This window comes from Notamacropus eugenii, chromosome 3 (assembly GCF_028372415.1).
Source record: "Notamacropus eugenii isolate mMacEug1 chromosome 3, mMacEug1.pri_v2, whole genome shotgun sequence".
In the NCBI taxonomy this organism is placed as follows: Eukaryota; Metazoa; Chordata; class Mammalia; order Diprotodontia; family Macropodidae; genus Notamacropus; species Notamacropus eugenii.
In genome coordinates, this window is record NC_092874.1 from 142,561,000 (window position 1) to 142,583,157 (window position 22,158).

A 22,158-nucleotide genomic window follows, 5' to 3' on the forward strand; every position below is an offset into this window, starting at 1 on the left:
TTTAATTTGTCATTCTCTAATTATCTCTGCCTTGTAGTTGGAAGCTTTTCACTGAGGTTACATAGCTGGACTTCATCTTGATGCATTGGTGTAAACAGCTTAGCAGGCTTAATGAGTTTGCCATTAGGGCTTTAAATCAAAGGTTTTCTATTAGCACAAAAGAGTTCAGGATGGAAATGTGTTAGGAGAAGAAAGTCATTGTTTGGCCATATATTATATATAATGTATATATATATATATATGTATATTTATATACATATATATCTTATATTTATTGTTTGGAATGATATTTTACCTTTTTAATTTACATGTCCAGTAGAAGACCTCTTTTGAAAAGTTTCTGCTTTTCTTATGAGTGATTTTTACTTTTTTTCATTCATCTTTTTGAGGATGGGGTTGATACAAGGCTTTGGGAGATGATACTTGAAGGTCTTTGTGAGAAGTTTCTTTGTTGCTATGCCTGTAACAGTAACTTTTCTGGATCGAGTGGCCTGTGTTGCAAGAGTATATGGAGCTTCAATGCAGGTATAACTCATAAAGGTTTTAAAATATTTTTAATATATTCAACAAGACGTGCTTTTCATTTACAAAGTTCTGGAAATGAGAACCAAGTTGAATATTTTTGTGATGAAGTCAACCTTTAGACAGAAAGTCATATGCAAAAATGATGAAGCTTTACTTGACTAAGTAGCATTTTCTGGAATATTATATATTACTTAAAGTGGAGAGACATTGTGGTGCAGAAGATATAGATCTGCCTCTGAAGTCAGGAAGATTCAGGATATATGGTCCTGGCTAAGCCACTGCTCAGAGAACTGCTCAGAGTTCTAGGCAGTCACTTTCCAAGTTTTACAGAAGGTGCAAATCTGTGTTAGGAGCTTCTTTAACAGCCAGTTACCTATATCAGTGGAATCATAGGCCTAGACCCTATCCCTATTTAATTATATAATAACGACAGTAGGATTAAAATTGAATGAGAAAATTTAAGATAACTTTTTGTGTTGATTTTCCTTAGAAAAACAATTAGAGGTTGTAGGAAACATTTATTAAGAATAACTTACTACGTTGAGATATTTGAATCAAATGCCTATCACTTAGAAAACAATATCTCATGTACTATTATTGTTATTATTATTATTTTGCTTAGCTATATTTCTACATTTTTTGGTGGTGGGGATGTTATAGGGAGATTAGAGATTGGGGATGTTGAGTTATTTTATTATTAATATTTGTGAACCAGGTAGAAAAGTACTGGTGCAGTAATTTTAGTTATTCAGATGTTGATATAAGCATGTTGAAGACAAACATGTTGTCTTCAGTCATGTTGAAAATCCTTTGGATTGTATACCCACATAATTTATGGAAATGGTCTTTTTGAATGGTCAGATATTTTCTTCTTAAATACATCCAAAACAGAACTCATTATTTTTCTTCCTACGGCCTTCTCCCCTTCTACCTTTCCTATTCCTATAGAGGGCAACGCCATATTCCCAGTCTGTCAGGCTTACAACCTAGGGCTTATCTCAACTCTTCACTGTCTTTCATTTTACCATATCCAAGCTGTTGCTAAAGCCTGTCAATTTCACTTCTGTAACATCTCTCATATATGTTGCCTCTTCCTTCTCTGATGCTGTTACTAGGACAGGCCCTCATGACCTCACTCCTGCCCAATTATAAATAGCCTGCTGATGAGTATGTCTTCCTCAAAGCTTTCTTCTCTCTAATCCATCCTCCATTCAGACACCAAAGTGATTTTCCTAAAGCTTAGGTCTGTCCATGTCACTTCCCTACTCAATAAACTCTAATGGCTACCTTTCACCTCTACATCAAATACTATATGTTCTATTTGTCATTCAAAGCTCTTCACAATCTAGTCCCCTGTAATGTTGATTAGATCTTCCCCACCCATTAATAGGCCTCAAATACCTTTTTTTCTTTTCTATTGAGTCGCTGGGTCATAGGGCCCTGCCTTCTAGCTCTGAAAAGTGTGTAAATATTCTGAGGTGAGGTTTTGTTTTGGGGCTTACTCATTGGAAGTGTTTGGCCAGACTAGACTCTGGGCAGCCTCTAAGGAGCCCTGCTGCCTTTGAAAACCCAGATATTGGTGCTACTCTCTCTCGTAGCTATGTATGTATGGTCAGACAGTTGGATTTGTCTGTTGATCTGTGATGTATGTATTGCTTACAGTCAGAGGGTTGGAAGCCTTGTCTTGTTGATCTTTGTCTTTCTGTTTGTATTTTCTCTAAAGTTCAGGGTGTTGACTTTTTCCCTGAACTAAGTGGATGATATATGTGTTTGATTAAAGTGATTGTTGACCCCTAAAAGCTTCTTTCCTTTCAGAAAAGCAGATCTAAGAACCCGTACAGCAGCCTCTCCTGTGTATGTCAGGGTCCTTGTTGATACAGCCCCTTCTATCTTTCCAGATTTCTTACACCTAACTCTCTGCCAGGTACTCTTCAATCCATCGACACTGGTCTCCTGGCTGTTCTATGGACAAGATACTGTATCTCTTGGTTCTGGAAATTTTCTTTGCCTGTCCCTTTATGCCTGCCAACTTCCCTGGCTTCCTTTAAGTCCCCATTAAAATCCCATCTTTATACTGGAAGCCTTTCCCAGTTCCTCTTCATTCTAGTGCCTTCTCTCTGTTAATTATTTCCAGTTTATCTTGTATATAGTTTGTTATTAGTATGTTGCCTCTCTCATTGGATTGTAAGCTCCTTGGCAGCAGGGACTGTCTTTTTACCCTTTTGTATTCCTAACACTTAGCACAGTGCCTAGTACAAAGCAGGAGTTTGATAAACATTACCTGATGGATTCTGTTGTTCATGATAACAAGCCCCCAAATCTGAAATAATTTTAGTACAACATTTATTAGGTCATTTGGTAGAGAGAGCTGTAAAAAATGAGTAGCTCCCTCTCCAAATCTTTGTGAGATTACATTACAATGAGTTCAGACAAGGATGTAAGGACCCTTGCCTGATTAACCTGTACTGTAGGTAGTTTCCAAAAGAATTACAGTTTGAGATGTATGTCAGGAGGTAAGTTAATTTATTTTGGGGAACTCAAAACACAAGCTTTGGGTGGATTCACAACAAGCATTGGGTGAGATCTCAGCAATCGTTATAATCACCCAGCTTCTCTGAAAGTCTCCTCAGTCAGCCTGCTCTCTATAGTAATATTTTTAGGTTAGATAATTTTTAGCCACACAATTTAGTCACATAAAGCTAGGTTCAAACAATACTAATAAATTATAAATAGTAATCAATAATTTTCAGACTTAAAAGTTGATAAGTGTTTGGCATAATCAAAATAAAATTATATTGTCTTTCCTCTCCAGAATTTATCTATAGGTATATTTTTGCCTTTTTCACACACGTGTACATACCACCCCCCACATATATGCATATACATGCATATGCATTCATATATGTGATCCATATGAATATTTCCTTGGTTGACTTTTTAAATATGAGTAAGGCTCACCTTAATATGAAGTACCTAGGTGGTACAGTGGATACAGTGTTGAATTTGAAATCAGGAAGACCTAAATTTGAATCATACCTCAGATTATCTGTGTGATTCGGGACTGGTCACTTAATAGCAATGTAATATGTAATAGCATATGTAATATCAAATGTAATAGCAAATACCTCACAGAGGTGTTATGAGGTAATATTTGCACATAAATAAATGAGATAAGGTTTTATAATATTTCCTTTGCAAACCTTAAATCACAATATCCAGCTCAATCCAATAAATATTTATAAAGTACCTACTATATGCCAGGCACTCTACTAACTGTAGTGGATACAATGAACAAAAAGAAAGACATCCCCTGTCCTCAAAGAGCTTGTAATTTAATGTGGAGGAAACAATACACAATAGGTGACTGGGAACTGGGGATGGACAGGGATAGAGGGAGACACTAGACACTAGGGAGCATCTTGTTTCATGGAGTTGAAACCTGGCAAAGCAGCAGTTGCAAAATAAAATGAACTGAGAATCCAGTTTTTACCCTCTAAAAGGAAGCCATTCAGAAGAGTTCATTATACTGTAATCTCCTAAAATCTTCCTTCTCAACTCCTAGGGCCTCCGTCTCCAGTTGAGACTAAAATGAAAACAAACCCCAATACAAACATGTATAGTCAATCAAAACAACTTATCATTTTGGCCATATCTAAAATTTTATTTTATTTTTTTCTGCACCGAGTCCTTTCCCTCTCTATTAGGAGATGAATGGCATGTTTCATCGTTAGTCCTCTACAGTTGCATTTGGTCATTATTTTACTTATAAAAATTTAGCACTGTAGTATTCTATCATACCATAACTTATCCATCAGTCCCTCAATTTATGGACACCCCACTCACATTCTCATTCTTTGTCACCTCAAATGAGCTGTATTTTTGTACATCCTTAGAGTTTGTTTCAAGACTAATCCCTCTGTTAATCATTTCTCTCTCTAATTCCCTCTCTCTGCTTTTCCCCTTCTTGCTCCTATATTCCTGTTGAATGGAATATATTTCTTCACTCAGTTTTTGTGTGTATGTGTTCTTCCTTCTTTTGACTAATTCAGATGAGATTGAGGTTCGAATGTCAACAATTCTCCCCACCTCCTCCTTATTTGTATAGATATCTATTTGTGCATCCTGATTATGTAAGATAATTTCCCCTAACCTTCCTTTCCCTTTTCTCCTTTTTATTCTTCTTCCCCTATCTTTTTCATTTTTTTTCTAAAGATCATCAAGATAACAGAACTACTCTCAAGCCTTGTCTGATTGTACTCCCTCTGTGATCCCTGATGATGTTATAATTCTGAGGGAACACGTGTCATTGTCTAAAATTTGAACGTTAGTCGTCTATCCTTGCTTCGTCCTTTACTTTTGTTCTTTCATGTTTTCCTTTTTTATGATGCTCTAAATTTCTACACAGTTCTGGTCTTTTCATCAGGAATGCTTGGCAGTCCTATTTCATTAAAAGTGGGACTGCCTTGTAGCATTATACTCAGTGTTGACAGGTTAAATTATTCTTGACTTCACAATAATGTTTTTTACCTTCTACAGTACTATATTCTGTGTTCTCTTACTTCTTTACAGTAGCACCTGCTAATTCATATATAATCCTGTCTGTGGCTCCTCACTACTTGAGATCTTTCTGTATGCTTGCAGTATTTTTTTGTCTTTTACCTGGAAACTTTGGATTTTGGCTAGAATATTCTTGGAACTTGCCATTTTCAAGTTTCCTTCAGAAGATGACTGGAAGGTTAGTCCTACTTTTCTGTTTTAAGTCATGGCATTAAGTAGTCCCCATGATTCCTAAACTTTTTTTCTTCTGTTTTTCAGGTCAGTTGCTTGTGCTATGAAGTACCTTATGTTGCTCTTATTTTTCACTATTTTGACATTGTTTTATTACTTCTTGTCACCTTATGTGCTTATTAGCTTCTACTTGGTTCATTGCAATTTTGAAGCAGTTTGCTGCTTGGCTTGTGCTGAGCTATTTATTTTTTAATTTTTTTTCCTTTATAGCTCTCATTATTTTTTCTCTAGCACTTATATTCTACTTATAAAAACAGTTTTTAAAACTCTTTTAAAAACTCTTGCTTAATTTCTTCCAGGCATTCTAGTTGAGTGTGTGACAAACTATCTTTGTCTCTGAGGTTTTCTTGTAGATTTTTAAAAATTAATTAATTAATTTTTAGTTTCCAACATTCATTTCCACAAGATTTTGAGTTCCAAATTTTCTCCCCATCTCTCTCCTCTCCCCACCCCAAGACACCATGCATTCTGATTACACCTTACCCCAATATGCCCTCCCTTCCATCACACCCCTTCCTTCCCTTATCCCCATCTCCTCTATTTTCTTGTAGGACAAGATAGATTCCTCTACCCCCTTACCTGTATTTCCTATTTTCCAGTTGCATGTAAAAACAATTTTTAGCATTCATTTTTAAAACTTTGAGTTCCAACTTCTCTCCCTTCCTCCCTCCCTACCCATCCCCACTGAGAATGCAAGCAGTTCAGTATAGGTTATGCATGTGTAGTTATGCAAAAGATTTCCATAAAAGTCATATTGTGAAAGTAACTATATTTCCCTCCATCCTATTCTGCCCTCCATTTATTCTGTTCTCTCTTTTGACTTTGTCCCTCCCCAAAAGTATTTACTTTGAATTACCCCCTCCTCCCATTTGCCCTTCCTTCTATCATACCCCTCCCCCACCCTACTTCTCCCCTTCTCCCCTACTTTCCTGTAGCATAAGACAGATTTTTGGACCAAATTGAGTGTGCATGTTATTCCCTCCTTAAACTGAATGTGATGAGAGTAAGCTTCACTTTTTCCCTCCCACCTCCTCCCTTTTCCTCTCCATTGGAAAAACTTTTTCTTGCCTTTTTTAAGAGAGATAATTTACCCCATTCCATTTCTCCCTTTCTCCTCCAAATATATTCCTCTCTCACTCCTTAATTTTATTTTTTTTTGATATCATTCCTTCCTATTCAACTCACCCTGTGCCTTCTGTCTATGTGTATATAATCCCTCCAAACACCCAAATACTGAGAAAAGTCTCAAGAGTTACAAATATTATCTTTCCAGGTAGGAATGTAAACAGTTCAACTTTAGTAAGTCCCTTATGATTTCTTTTTCGTGTTTACCTTTTCATACATCTCTTGATTCTTGTGTTTGAAAGTCAAATTTTCTATTCAGATCTGGTCTTTTCATCAAGATTGTTGAAAGTCCTCTATTTCATTGAATGACCATTTTTTCCTCTGAAATATTATGCTCAGTTTTGCTGGGTATGTGATTCTTGATTTTAATCCTAGTTCCTTTGACTTCTGGAATATCATATTCCAAGCCCTTTTATCCCTTAATGTAGAAGCTGCTAGATCTTGTGTTATCCTGATTGTATTTTCACAATACTCAAATTGTTTCTTTTTGGCTGCTTGCAATATTTTCTCCATGACCCGGGAGCTCTTTGGCTACAATATTCCTAGTACTTTTCCTTTTGGGATCTCTTTTAGGAGATAATTGATAGATTTTTTCAATATTTATTTTACCTTCTGGTTCTAGAATATCAGGGCAGTTTTCCTTGATAAGTTCATGAAAGATGATGTCTAGACTCTTTTTTTGATCATGGCTTTCAGGGAGTCCCATAATTTTTAAATTGTCTCTCCTGGATCTATTTTCCAGGTCAGTTGTTTTTCCAATGAGATATTTCACATTGTCTGTTATTTTTTTATTCCTTTAGTTTTGTTTTATAATTTCTTGATTTTTCATGAAGTCATTAGCTTCCATCTGCTCCATTCTAACCTTAAAGGAATTATTTTCTTCAGTGAGCTTTTGGATCTCCTTTTCCATCTGGCCAATTCTGCTTTGTAGGGCTTTCTTCTCCTCACTGGCTTTTTAGATTTCTTTTGCCTATTGGGTTAGTCTATTTTTTAAAGTATTATTTTCTTCAGCATTTTTTGGTCTCCTTTAGCAAGCAGTGGACCTGTTTTTCATAATTTTCTTTCATCATTCTCATTTCTCTTACCAATTTTTGCTCTGCTTCTCTTACTTGATTTTCAAAATCTTTTTTGAGCTCTTCCATGGCCTGAGACCAAATCATATTTTTCTTGGAGGTTTGGATAGAGGAGCGTTGACTTTATTTTCTTCTGTTTGCATGTTTTGGTCCTCCTTGTCACCAAAGTAAGATTCTGTAGTTTTGCTCCTTTCCACAGCCATTTACCTGACTTTTGAGTTCTTTATCAAGATAGATCTCTGCTTCCAGACCTGGGAGAGTGTCCTGTTTACCATTAGATTCCCCCACAATCTGTTGCTTGTAGATGTTTTGAAGTCATTCTCTTCTTCTCAGTTTATACCATCAACTTCCTTGCCCCTGTAATACTTCTTTACAGTGGAATTTTTTTGTTTAATTTTTTTCAACTCCTTCCTGACGTTAGACTTGATGTTAGGGATGGGCTCTGCAGCATTTTTGAAGAAGGTGTCTGGGCTGGCTCTCCTGCTGCTTTATTGAGAAACTGAGTGTTTCAGTCATTCCAGAATTTCAGGGGACTGGATGGAGGTCTATAACATTTCAATGATTCCAGAATTCCCTTGTGTGATCCAGTACACAGTCTTACTGTTGATTTCTCTTTATCTCTCTGGTCTGAGCTTTGCAAGTTCCTGACCCTGAATTTGAATCTAAGCAAGGCTGTTGGATTGGGTTCCTATTAACTCACCATGGCAGTATTATAGGCTCCCTTTTGGGATTCCTGTTCTTGTTATTCCCCTGCACACTAGGGTAGACAGTACAAGTAAGATCCTGCTCTGAGTCTGGAGCCTGAGCTAACCCGCTGATCCTGATAACTTCTGAATTTCCTCTTTTCTAAATAAACTTCTTAAAGCATCTCTACATATGTAACTGATCCGAGTGCAAGTTTCCTCAGTCCTGTCTGGATCTGTGACCTAAAACTGGGTAAGGGTAACAAACTGCCACTTTGTACTTATCCCCTTCTAGAGGTGATGATAACTTTTCTTGCCCTGGTTTACAACTTCTCCTTGAGAACTCACATGTCACCATCTCCTGGCTTGACCCCATTCTCAATGTCTGCTAACTTTCTTGTCAGTCTCCTTATGCCAAGCTGAACTGGACAAATAGCTTACCATAACTTTTTCTGTATTTCCCCATCACAATTCAGTCTGATACAAACATCTGATAATCCTCTAGATGTTCTGCTTCCTAACACTTCAAAATCTTGATTCTACCTCCAAACTTCCTCTCTTTCAAATTTCCCTATTTCTCTTGATGGCACTGTAATTCCTGCCACTCACCTGAGCTCTTAACCTCAGTGTCATCCTTGAATTCTAACTTTTGTTCATCTTACGTATCTGATCCATTGCCAAATTTTCTTCCTTTTTTCTTCACAACATCTTTTGCTTATGTTTCCTTTTCTCTAGTCACAGGCTCTATCCAGGAGTAGGCCCTCATCATCTTATACTTTGACCACTGCAAAAGCCCTCTAGTTGGTCTCCTGGCCTCAAATCTCACCCTACTTTGATTTTTACTTTAATTGACTGCCAAAATAATTTTCCAAAAGTGCAGTTCTTGCCATGTTACCCCTCTTCTCAATGAACTCAAGTGGCTGTTATCTACAAGATCCAATATAAAATCTTTGGGCTTTTAAAGCCCTTCACATCCTATCCCCATTCCTTCCTTTTCAGTTTTCTTATATTTTACTCCCCTCTGTATACTCTAGAATTCTGTGACATTGACCTTCTTATTTGCCCAAATAACACTCTTGATTCCATGCTTTTATTGTCTGTCTTCCATGCCTTAGATCCTTTTCCTCTTCACTGCTGTCTCTTGGCCTCTTTGGCTTCAGTTGAGACTTAGTTTCAATAACACTTTCTGTGGGAGGCCATTACCTCCCTTGTTTTCCCTTCCAGATTAAAAGAGCTTCCCCTCTGTCTTACCTGTATATATCTTGTACACATGTATTACTTTGGACATTATTGGCCTCATTAGAATATGAACTCTGAGAGCACGGCAGATGTATTTGTCTTTCTTTGAGTGCTTCCTTGAACATAGTGACCATGTGATAAATACTTGTTGATTGAATCATAAATACCATTTCTGCTTCTGTCATAAGCACAATCAGGACAACCAGAGTTCAAGTGTCATAGATTCATTGTATTTCTTGGTCAAAAGATTATTGTTGTAAAGTATTTGTTGTTATCTTCCATCTTTTTTTGTTTGTTATCGTCCTATTTCCATATTTACATGCCCCTGGAATGACTTTGCTTAGTTTTCTCTTGACAGACTTTCTTTAAACTTGTTTAGCCCTTTACCATTTCTCATTATTTTCTGAGGCCAACTTTATTTACCACTGTCATGAAGGAAATTCCACAGCATATTCCCTGGGCTTCAGCACCTAGCTGTTGGATTGCACTTGAGTGGGGGCCTCCTTGCTGGTTTTTCCTGGGGGGAGGTGTGCTGGACCTTGCTTGTGGATTGCTATGGAAGTGAGGTCTTATTGGCAGCTGACCCCAAGAACAGAGTCTTGTTGCTGGCCAGCTCTGGGTGTAGCGCCTCATTATTGATCAGCAATGGGGATGGGACCTCTCTAGTCTCCTACACTGGGGAGTGAGGCCTCTCTGTGGTACTGGTCTGGGACTGCTGACTTGCACAGGGGTGAGGACTTGGTGATGGATTGCCCCATGGCTCAGAGCCCCACCACTGGCTCCCTGGGGTGCAGCCTGCCACTGCTGCTTATTTACCTTCTGCTTGTTTATATCTCATTCCAGTGAGAGAGAACTTTCCTGCTATGTGGGTAAGGGACTTTCCTGCCTCTAAATTGGTTCTGAGGTGTTTTTCAAGGTTGTTTGGAGGGGAATTTGGGAGATATCTAGGGGATTTCTTCTTCACTCTGTCACCTTGGCACCTGAAGAACAACTGGCTATATTAAGCCATCAAAAAAGCTCCTTGAGATGGTATCTTCTTTAGTGCTTTCTAGATCTTTCCCTCTCAACCTGGTACTCTGATGTCTATTTTTACTCTGTCCTTCATAGTATATGTTGAGATCTGGTATACTGCTAGATTCTTTTCATTCCTTTTAAAAAAACATTTCCATAGATTTTTTTGATCTTTGATTTCTTGAGATGATTTGAAAAATTATTTTGGCTAGTTCTATAAAATATCTTCTTGATTATATGATTAGTTGTGGCCATAAATATACAGAGTAATTTAGGTAATGTTATCATTTTAATCATACATATATTACTCATGATATATAAATGTATATATAATGTATATATTTAATCTTTCTTTCTATAAAGATTATTTTACTGGTTTATTCATTTACGTCCTATATAGTAGACTTATAGAAATGTTATATACATTGTGGTTGTTCTGAATGGAATTTATTTTTTCATTTTTTTATACTAGATTTTCTTAGTGATGTATAGAAAGACTGATGATTTCTTATGGATTTATTTTATAACATGCTATTTTATTGAAGATATTGATTTTTTGAATTAATTTTAATTGAATATATAATTGAATCTCCAGGTAAACCATTTAATCTCGCTTAGCAAGAATTTTGTTTCTTCTTTGCCTGTGCTCATTTCTCAGTTTCCTCCTTATTGCTATTACTAACATTTATGGAATCAAACTATAGTGTTGGAAGTGGAAGCCTTGTGTTCGCCATTAGTCAGAGTATGAAGGCCTCTAGGATTTTTCCAAAAGATGATGCTAATTCTTGGTTTTAGCTAGATCCTGTTGACCATCTTGCTCTTTTTAGCCTTCTCCATTTTAATGGGTGTATTATATTTTGCCGAAAGCTGTCTTTTTTTGGTATTTATTGATATGATCATAAGTTTTAGACTTTTTTTGTTTACATGCTTAATTATGTTTATATTTTTCCTGAATTCCAACTATAAATTCAACCTTATCATAACATATGTTTTAAATATGTTAATCTCTTTACTAATATTTTACTCATTATGTGGCATCATATTCATTAGAGACATTGATTTATAGTGTCCTTTTTTCTGCTTTATCCCTTTCTGGGTAGGTTAATAGCACCATATTTTCCCAAAGAAGAAGTCTGGTGTGATGCCATCTTTTTCTATTTTTGCAATCAATTTATGAAATATTAAAGTAAATTGTTCTTTTAATGTTTGAAAGAATTGATATGTTAAGTTCCTTTCTCTGTTTAGCTAGAGGAAGAAGATAGCACTTCAAAATAATACAATATAGTGCTCTCTGGTAGAATTCAGAAGTGATTTATGTAGACTACATTACAAAATTATAGTATGTGAGGAAAAGTGAAGTTCAACCAGCATGTAACCTTTTATCCATTAATGGTGCACATCCATTGGCTTTGTGATTGTCTTGACTTTAAGCTATCTGTGAATGAGTCCCTTAAAACTAGATTTGTCATAAACCTCTTAGGCTCCTAGCTGGCTTTTTTGCACTGATTATCTTTTTTCCTGCTGAGTTTGAAATTAAAAATTCTGTCAAAAAAAGCAAGCAATAGGCCTACTTTCTTTTTAAATCTCTGTTTTCATTTTTAAACTCAGAGAGTTTAATATTATTCAATAATCATTGTAGGTTGTTATTGTTTTGACTTTCTGGCAAGATAGTTACTAGAAGACCACAAGAACTGTATTGTGGTTCATCCATAGTCACTCAAAACAGAGTTTGAAAATTTCACTGTTATAGCTGATTTTGCATTTTCCTAGGGCTAGGGACCGCTTGGTACAAACACTCATCCTATGCAGACTCTTCTGTATTCTAATTCTCCATGATTCTGCTGGGATCAGTGTTAAAGGAAGATAGGATTTAATTTTAGCCTACTTTATTGGCTTGTGTATATTTTCTTCTCAAATTACCTTTCCCTGAAATCCTTATTTGAGTTTTTTGCCCCTTAGGAAGTTATAGTTTTTATATAGTTCTCTAACTTGTTATTAATAGAGAATTCAAATAGATTAGTTCATATTTATTGCACTCAAAGTATGTGAAATTGAAACAGCTGGTGTGTGATAACTTTGTAATGTGCCTTTATGGATTTTCCTTTAATTCCTATGATACCACAGATAGGAGCATGTTTTATGTAATTTATTATATCTTCAAACACCTTTCATCTGCTCTCCCGTTTGATCCATCATGCTTGTTGGTATAGTAAGGTTTTTCTTTTTCATCAGCAGTATTTGAATATTTTTCTTAGCATGTTTTAAAATTATGGATGAGTCATTCATGTCCTTGGAGAGCATTTATTTTTCTTGTGATTCATTTGTGGCATATTGTAATAAATTGTGAATTTATTCATTTAATACATATTTATTAAGCACATACTATTATTAAGCACATATTAATACACATATTAAGCCTACTAGATGCTGAGAGAATTTAGAGCATAAATATGATGGATTCCCTTCTTTTAGGGACTAAACAACTTGTTGCTTCACTTAAGGAAGATATTTTTGGAGTACATGAGATTTGAGGTAAAGTTTTAAGCATATTACAAGTGGTAGGAATTCAACTCTGTTATGAAATAAGTTTATAAGATGTTTGTTAATATTAAAAATTTGTTCGAGAATCTATGTACTTATTGCAAAATTCAGCTTTGATAATCCTTCAGAGAAAAGATTTCTTCAGAAGAAATGGAATTTGTACTCTTTATGGGTATGGGATCTGTGCTATTAAGTATTAAAGTACTCACTAAATTATCTGCACATCCTGGATATCTGATAGTTGGATATCCAATATTGGATAGCCAATATCTAATGGTTGGATTGTACTTAACTGAAAGTCAGATAACTTTTTATCAGTAATTAAATGAATCAGTCTGGGAAGGCTTCTAGAATAGGTAAACCTGGAATAGTGATTAAAGTAGGGAGGTCAATTATTCCTAAGTAGGATAAGTTAAGGCTGAATCCTAAATCCAGGGCCTCTAAATGCCCCCTAGATTTTCTAAGGTGGTTAGATCTGGTTGAGGCTCATGTTGATTCAAGTTGACCCTGAAAATGCCTGAATAGCTGTATTGGTCTAGTAGTCCTTCAACTAATCACAGCACCAGCACTATTTCTCACATATGAGCAGGACTTGGTCCGAAGGAGAAGGAATTGTGAAGAGATTGTAATTAGCTTTTGAGTTAGAGTAGGAGGGAGTATGAATGGACAGGCAGGAATTGAATATAATATCCATCTTCAAACACTATGGTCTTTCTCCTGTACTTTCACCAGTTGAAGGGAAATAGAAGTTTCAAATCCTACATCAGAAACTGACTTTATTTGATGAGTAAAACTTGGACTGATCGTAAGTTTTCTGAGCCCATCCAAGTTCTGAAACCATGCTCTGAGAAAGCCTTTGAAATTTCCCTGTGGCCCCTATAATGCATATTCTACTTATTAGACAGTAGTTTGGGGCCCTTTTCGTCGTTGTAAGCAAAGGAGATTGCTTTGGCAAACATATTTTTTACTTGTCGAAAGAATGCAGGCTAGCCCTATGTGAACTGATGCACACTGAAGTGGGAAGAGGGAAATCATTTTGCACAGTAATAACAATGTTGTAATGATAATCAATTGTGAAAGACTTGGGTACTCTGATCAATACAACGATGTAAGACAATTCCAAAGGATTTGTGATGAAAAAATGCTATCTAAAGAGAGAACTGATGAACTCTTAGTGTAAGTTTAAGAATAATTTTTACTTTCTTTTTCTTCTCTTTCTTTATATGGCAATATGGAAATGTTTTGCATGATCTCACATGTTTAATTGATATTATATTGTTTGCTTTCTCAGTGGCTGGGGAAGGTGTATGAGGGAGGGAGAGAATCTGGAATTCAAAATTTAAAAAGAAAAGAATGTTAAAAATAAATAATAAAAAGAATGAATGATTGAAATGAAGGGATTTAAAAGAATGAATACAATTGTCTACATGAGGGACTGTATTGTGTGATGAGGCCTGAATATTCAGAAAAAAAGAATCCAAATTGTTGATTAATTCTGAGATGATGGCATCTGAATCTGTCTTTTGAAAAAAGATGAAAGGATAAGTGAATTTTTAGCTTAAGCTCATAGAAAACAGACTTCCAAGTTTATTTTAGAATAGACAAAGCAGGCATTTCTAATATTTCAGGAAGCTTGACAAGTGTTTCCTTCCCTTCTTGGCAGGTACATCACTGAAGTACTTGCTGAAGATGGAATTGAATTGTGAAAATAAAATCATACTGTAAACAGTAAGAATTATTCTTGATCATTCTTGATCAATATGATGGAAGATTCCATTATATATAGGCAATTTTAGTCCACTTTTCTTTTAAAGTATTATTAGAAATATTCAACAAGTGTTTACTAACATTGATACAACAATAAAAACCATTGTTAACACTTAAAAAAGATAGGAATCTAATAAAATGGTATCAGTTTTATACATGTTAAGTGGTTAAGAAATACATGAATACTCCAGTAAATAGTGGTCATGTCTGAAGCTTTAGGCTGTAGGTTGGCCCAAGTCCTGGCTCTTACAGGACTCAGGTTGGAAAATGTTGAGTTACTGTGGGCAAGAGAGGAGCTTCAGTGTATCACAACCCTGGGTAAGTGGGGTAAGGGGTTGGAATGGTCTGGCCTTTTTTAACCCACAGCTTCTACTGCACCAGAAGATAAATAATACACGTAGCACTTTATCTTGAAAAATAAAGTAATTTTACTGGTGGGAAGTAGGTGTCAGAAGGAGCGCAGCTTGTGAGTTATTGTGAAGTGGTCCAGTTTTCTGTGTTCTCTTTCTGTTTCTCATCCAAAAAGTGCTGAATAAGCAAGCACAAAATTCTTGTTATTTTCACATTGTTTCCCAACAGATCAATCACGTTGGGACAAATTTGCATTTTCAAAACAAGTGTTATAGGAGAACTAACTGTACAAATAAAAAGAAATACAGTGCTAACCTTCAAGGAGCTTGCATTCTAATGAGAAAGACAAAATATCAAAGAAAGTTGAAAAAGGTTAGGGGCAGAATGTACTTGGCTTGGGCTTGATGGAGAAGTGCATGTAGCTTGATAATCCTGATAAGAAATGAACAGATGGCTGATCAGGTTGTCCTCCTTGTACACTGAGGTTCTGGGATGAATCCTCTACCCTCTAGTCCGAGGGAGAGCCTCCAGGGGCAGAGGGTACTTCCAAGATAGGAGTTTTGGGGTTGAAATGATCTTCCAGGATCAAGTGGTTTGAGCGCATCATGGAGAACACCAGAGGAATGGAGTTTGATAGGTAATATTGTGTTGAATTGAATTTGTAGAGGCCAGTACTGGCCAGACACTAAGGAATAAGATATTGTCCTTAGTGAAATTAGAAAATCTAAAACATTTCAAAGCATTCTTTTTACTATTCCCATGCCTTTTAAAATATTTTCTGATGTGTGGCTTTTATTTTGTTTCATTTTCCTGGTTTAAGAATGTAACCAACTCTTTAATAGGATCACAGAATTTAGAGCAGGAGGGAAACTCAGAGATTATCTAAGCTTCATATTACAGGAGAAAAAACTAAAGCCCAGAGATCAAGTGACTTGATCAAGGTCATACAGATAGTAACAGTCCTATTGGGAATCTGAAACTAGATCTGACTCTAAAATTAATGATTTTTCCACTAAAAAAAGGGAACACTGAAAATGTTTTTTTTTGGAGTAGGATGAGATTAATTTACTTTGTTCATCTCATTTTTATTAGTCTCTTTTGTCTTCAATGTTTAAATGTTTATTTGTGAAATATATGATCGTTCAATCTCAACTTAAAAGGGATTTCTTCTTTACTGCCTCACAGATCAGTGTTTGACCTTATATAGTTTGATGAATATTCTTAGCAGTAACTTAGACAGATATATTGGGAACTGATTCAAGCATACTACTAATAATTATTTGCTAATAGATGTGGTCAAAAGATATGCGTAGGTATTTCTCAAAAGAGGACAAACAAGTTATCTATAACCATATTACATGTGCTAATTTCAGTCTCCTTTAGTTCATAGGAGTCTCACATATGTCTGAACCCATCTCTTTTGTCATTTCACATGGCACAATAACATTGCTATATTCATATGGCATAATTTGTTCAGCCATTCCCCAATTGATGGATACTTCTAGTTTCCAGTTCTTTACTGCAAGAAAAAAATGCAGCTATAAATATATGTGTAATGTGGATCCTTTCTTTTTATGGAGTATATGACTGCTGAGTGTATCACCACTTTGAAGAATACGTAATTTGGTAACTTTTTGGATATAATTCTAATTTCTTTTCTGTAATGTCTGGACCAAGGCATTGCCTCACCAACAGTGCACTATTGTAATCTTTTCTTCCACTGCTCATTGAATAAGTGCCATTTTTGCAAATCTTATGTGTAAAGATGTCAGAATCATTGTTAACCTATTGACTCTTATGGATGAGGCTAAGTTCAGGTTAAGTCATTGTCATAGGTAAACAGCAAATAGTGATCCCTACTGCCAGACCCTGAAGTGTTTGTCTCAGATACTACTACCTGGCTGGTGGAATGGTTTGAGGGTCAAATACTGAGTGAGGAAATTTAAGTTCCTTAATTTTATTTCATGAGGTCTTATGCTGTGAGATATTTCTGTCTCCTTATCTTGGGATGCAACTTCTGGTACTTGCATAATAGTGAATGCTTACTTTTCCTGAGGTTTTTGGGTTGCTGAAAGCAAATACTCTATAATCTTATTTGTTATGTGTTCTCAAATAGAAGTTTTTTTAAAAAATCCGTTAAATCATTTTGAACCATCACAACCTTTACAGATTTTCTAAAACAATTGGAGTAGAACATAATGAAAACTTTAAAATGTTCCTTGAATCGTATTATTTTAATTTGAGACTCTGGTCTATAAAAGGATTGAGAGAGTTTGGTGAATCTCATCCCAGATGCAGTCCTTCTTACCACAAACTCTTTTTGAGCCCTCTACATATTTTCGTCCCTTTTTAGACCCTAGTAATAAGAAATTTTATTAGTTCTTTCTTTTTTTTCTCTCACTGATCCTGCATTTTCTTAATGGTTGACTCCTCTTCAGGTTTCTGTCTTTGAACTATGATCATCGCTTAAGAAGATATTAAGGTGCCTTCTGTTCTCTCCCAAGTAGAACTTAAATCTTATTTGGATGCAACTATCACCTTCAATTTTTTTTTTATATTTCTCTTTGTACACAGAACCTTGAAGGAACTATACATTTCTGATCCATTTTTGGATTAGCTCTTGAATTAATCCCTATTATTCCTATTATCAACCTGTTTCAGCCCCCCATAATTCATGCCAGAATTAAGGCAGTATCTTTCTAGTTAGTTTCCACGATTCCATTGTTTTCTTTTGAATTCGATCTTCTACATATACCTTTTTTGTCATCTAATGTAATTTTTATATAAAATAGTAAATCCAGGACCAAATTGATGCTTTCAGTTTGGTGAAGCCTTTCCCTTCCACTCCCAACGAATCTTTGCAGTAATAATCAAACCACTTGGTAAGAAATGAATTAGTACCGGAAAGCTAGCTGCAGTTACTTTTTTTTGACAAATGAAACATCACACAAACTCCATTTTCTTTACTATTCTTATCGCCTCTAAGAATATCATCCTAGAAAAAATGTCCATCCTATTTTGATGGCCTAATTTACTTATGCCATGTGATATGTGACTCAGGTAACTTTAATTAGAAAATAAAATATGCTGTTTATAGCCCCTCTTCCACCTAAATCTATGGAACCCAAACACCTAAAAGAACTGAATAAAACCCTTATATCCCACAGTACTATAGCAACATGAATAAAAGAAAAAGTGAGATGAGAAAACCTATGAAATGCCCCCTTTTTGCTTTTCCCATTAACATGACGATGATACTGAGAAGAATTGAATGATGTTAAGGGGAAAGATCTTTCTTTTTAGGAATTCATGTATTATATTGATAGAGTTCATGTATATGGATAAATAAGATATATGCATGCATATAGAATTATATATTATGTAGATAGATTTCAAATTTCATGCCTGAATTAAGGCAATATCTTTCTAGTTTCCCTGATTGGATTGTTTTATTTTGAAATCTGTTTTATATATGAGACTAATTTTACTAAAGATTACATTTTTCATCACATTTTGGAAACTCTTCTATTTTTTTAAGACTTCATAATTTAACTGCATTCTACTTAATCATTTTATTTTTTTTTTACTTTCCATCATGAACTCTATGCCAGTCTCCATATTATCCCTATATGTGCCATGCTCATCATCAATTCCCTTCCCAATTTTGACTCATCCTTCAAGGCCCAGTTCAAAATACCTTCCCCATCAAATTTTCCTGACTATACCAGAATTTTCTGTTTTTTTTTAACTCTTCTTTGAACTCCTTTAGTAGCATTTATAGTTAATAACAACTATTTAGCACAAGAATATACACCATTTTGTATTGCTTTTTGCTTGCTTCATAAAAATGAATTAATTAAAAAGTATTTATTAAGAGCTTACTCTGTAAAACATTGTGCTAAGCACTGGGGATACAAGTAGAAATATGTAACAGTCTCAGCTTCAAGGAACTCCCATTCAAATGGGAGAGACAACACATAAAGGAGGTTTCAGCTGAATCAGAGGGCAAAGTCCCATAATTATTATGGGCAAAGCAGATGGTAATGCTATTTTGTTCATGCCATTTCCACTGACAAAATCACATCAGTTTCTGATGTGTATACCATTTGAAAGTGCCAAGGACTTTGGAGGCAAGAACTTTCTTTTCCTGGTCTCCAGTAGTTGTGGTTCCAGGTTGCCTGCCTTTAGAGGTGGGTATTCCTGCCTCCCAGCTCTCCCAGGGGAGTTCTAGATGGCCAGGGACAAGAGGATAGGATGAAGTAGAAAGACCACTAGATTTGAAGTTCCTTATGGGTAGGTGTGATGTCCCCCACAGCACTTAAAACTGTACGTCGAGTAGGTATTCAATAAATATTGTCTAGTGTAATTATAATATTATTACAATTGAAAAGATTTTGCTTTTAATGTTCTTTCAGCACTTCTAGGTTGGAGATTTCTTGCTCTTTTGCCAAATATAGACATCTTTTGAAAGTTTTTCTTATTTGAGCCAGTTATTGGCAGCTATATCAGCCTCAATGAAGACTTTGACAACTGTTCTATTTTCTCTTTCCATGTAGCCCAGCTCTAGATACATTTCTTTACTTTAAGAAACCACACTGGAGGGAAAATGGTTTCTTAGAGGCAATGGAGAAACTTTTCAACAGCATAAGAGAATGGAAAAAAAAACCAAGCAAAATTCCTTCCCCAAAAAGGTGAATATTTCTGTGATACTAAAAAATGTTAATGTGTAGATCTTTGACATGTGGAAACTTTGTTCATGTGACTACTTTATTGTGGTATAAATAGGAACTTTTCCTAGGTGTGTAAAAATAGTTAATGATTTATTTGGTGGTTACGTTGCATTATTTATACATAGATGATTTCTATTATAATGAATTGGAGTTATTTCTCTAGAGCTCTTGTTTACTAGTGAGAAAAAAATTTATATTTGAAAAAAAGCGTTTCAGTGTTTTGATGGCAGATCAGGAATGCTAAATATTTTGATCTTTCTATTTAGTTTCTGTGATTTTAGACTGAAGTGGTTTAGATAGAGGAGAACTGAAACATAACATTTTAAAATGATATTTTAATAAAGAGCGGCTAGATAGGTTAATAAGCTCTTTTAAATAGAATAGTAAAATCAGGAATTAGGAGGGTGAAAAATGAATGACTCGTAGTTCCAAAATATGAATAAATCAGTAATACAATTAGAGTATCCTGCTTTATGTATGTATTGTTTTTGGTTGGTCCCCTTGTATTTGTTAGCGTAGGGAACTCCTAGGAGGTGAGGACATTCCTTCTTGGGTAGTTTCCTAGGGTATTGAGAGATTAAGTGACTTGCTCAGGGTCATGCAGCCAATATGTGTCAGGGATACAACTTGAACCCAGGTCTTCCTGATTATAAAACTATCACTCTGTCTACAATATCAGATGTATACATACATACATACATACATGTATATATAAATAAAACCAGCAATGGTTCATTTCATAGTATCAGTTTTGTAGTTTCTATGACTTTTCTTATATACAAGGATGATGTATTTGCTATTTAAAGTTTTGTGGCTGAAAATGCCATCCTTCCTCTGGAGAAAGTGATGGAATTGATATTGTTTGCTAGGAAATATGTGCATGCATAAAATATAATATAACATTTAATAATATACCTGGGTTTAAATAAGTGTCTAAGGATATATCTCTTTTACGTTATATAATATATATATTATATTTATATATTTTATAGAGATATAATAGTATATATTTAATTATTTATATTTATTAATTATTATTATATTTATAATTATTCATGTTTGATCATTTATTAATTGTTTAATTATATATAATATAAAATGTTTATATATTCTATAGAATATATATATACACACACAAGCATATATATACATATATATAATATCTATTTGTACTTAGCTATATTATTAATTAAAGCTTTTCTCCCTTTGGATATTTCGTATTGGCAATTGATTCCCCTTCTCTTAAAGAACCGAGTTAGCATTCACATAAAATTCAAAGAGAAGTAAACTTAAGAATCTTCATGTTGCATTTGATTCTTCCTCTCGGAGAAAAATTCATGACCATCCCTCTGGCGCTGGTCAGATAACAGTTTATTTTAAATATAATTTTTTTATTCTTAAATTAATAAACAAATGAAGAGAATTTTATATACAAAGTACAAGAGAAAATGAATGTCCATGAAAATATGAATCTCTTTCCTTCCAAGTGCTTAATAAACAGCATATAACTTGTTTGCTTTTTCTTATAGCCTTCTATCATCTGTGTGTTTAAAAATCTTCAGTGACTCTTTTCTTTATTTTTTGGGCAATTCTATAACTATTCCTCCTCCTCCCCAGCACAACCCTTCTCCCTTAATGAAAATAAAAAGAAAGAAAAAAATCTTACAAAAATTTGTATATGCATATATATGCGTACATGTACACACACACATACAGACACACAATCAAGTAACGCAAATTCCTGCAGTGGCCAGGTACTTTAGATGCAGGATTCTCTGAGAAGACCATTGTCCATACTAATGAACTACCTTCCTTTATACCTATGCAGTTTTATTTGCTTCTTTCTTTCTTTTTGTTCTCCCACTCCTGAAACTGGGCAAGAAAGACTTCCTATTTTCCCAACTAAAATTTCAGGGATGAATGTACACATGGGAAACAAAGTAACACTTGGGATCATAGATAAGAGTCTTGAGAAGATTAAATTGCTTTCCTATCATTTATGTCTTTCCCCTTAAGATTGTAAGCTCCTTGAGGACAGGAGCTATTTTTCTTTTTGTTATTTGTTCCCCCAGCTCTGAGCACAGTGCCTGACACATATTAAGCACTTAATAAATTTTTATTGAATTGATTTGTCAGGCACTATGCTAAGCAACTACCAAATATTATCTCATTTGATCCTCACAACAACTATTCAAGGTAGGTGCTATTACTATCACCCCTTTACCATGAAGAAACTGAGGTATACTGGGGATGAATGACTAGTCTTTAGAGGACAGACACTGGCAGTCACTGATCATATAGTCAAGGCCATGCCATATTGCAGCA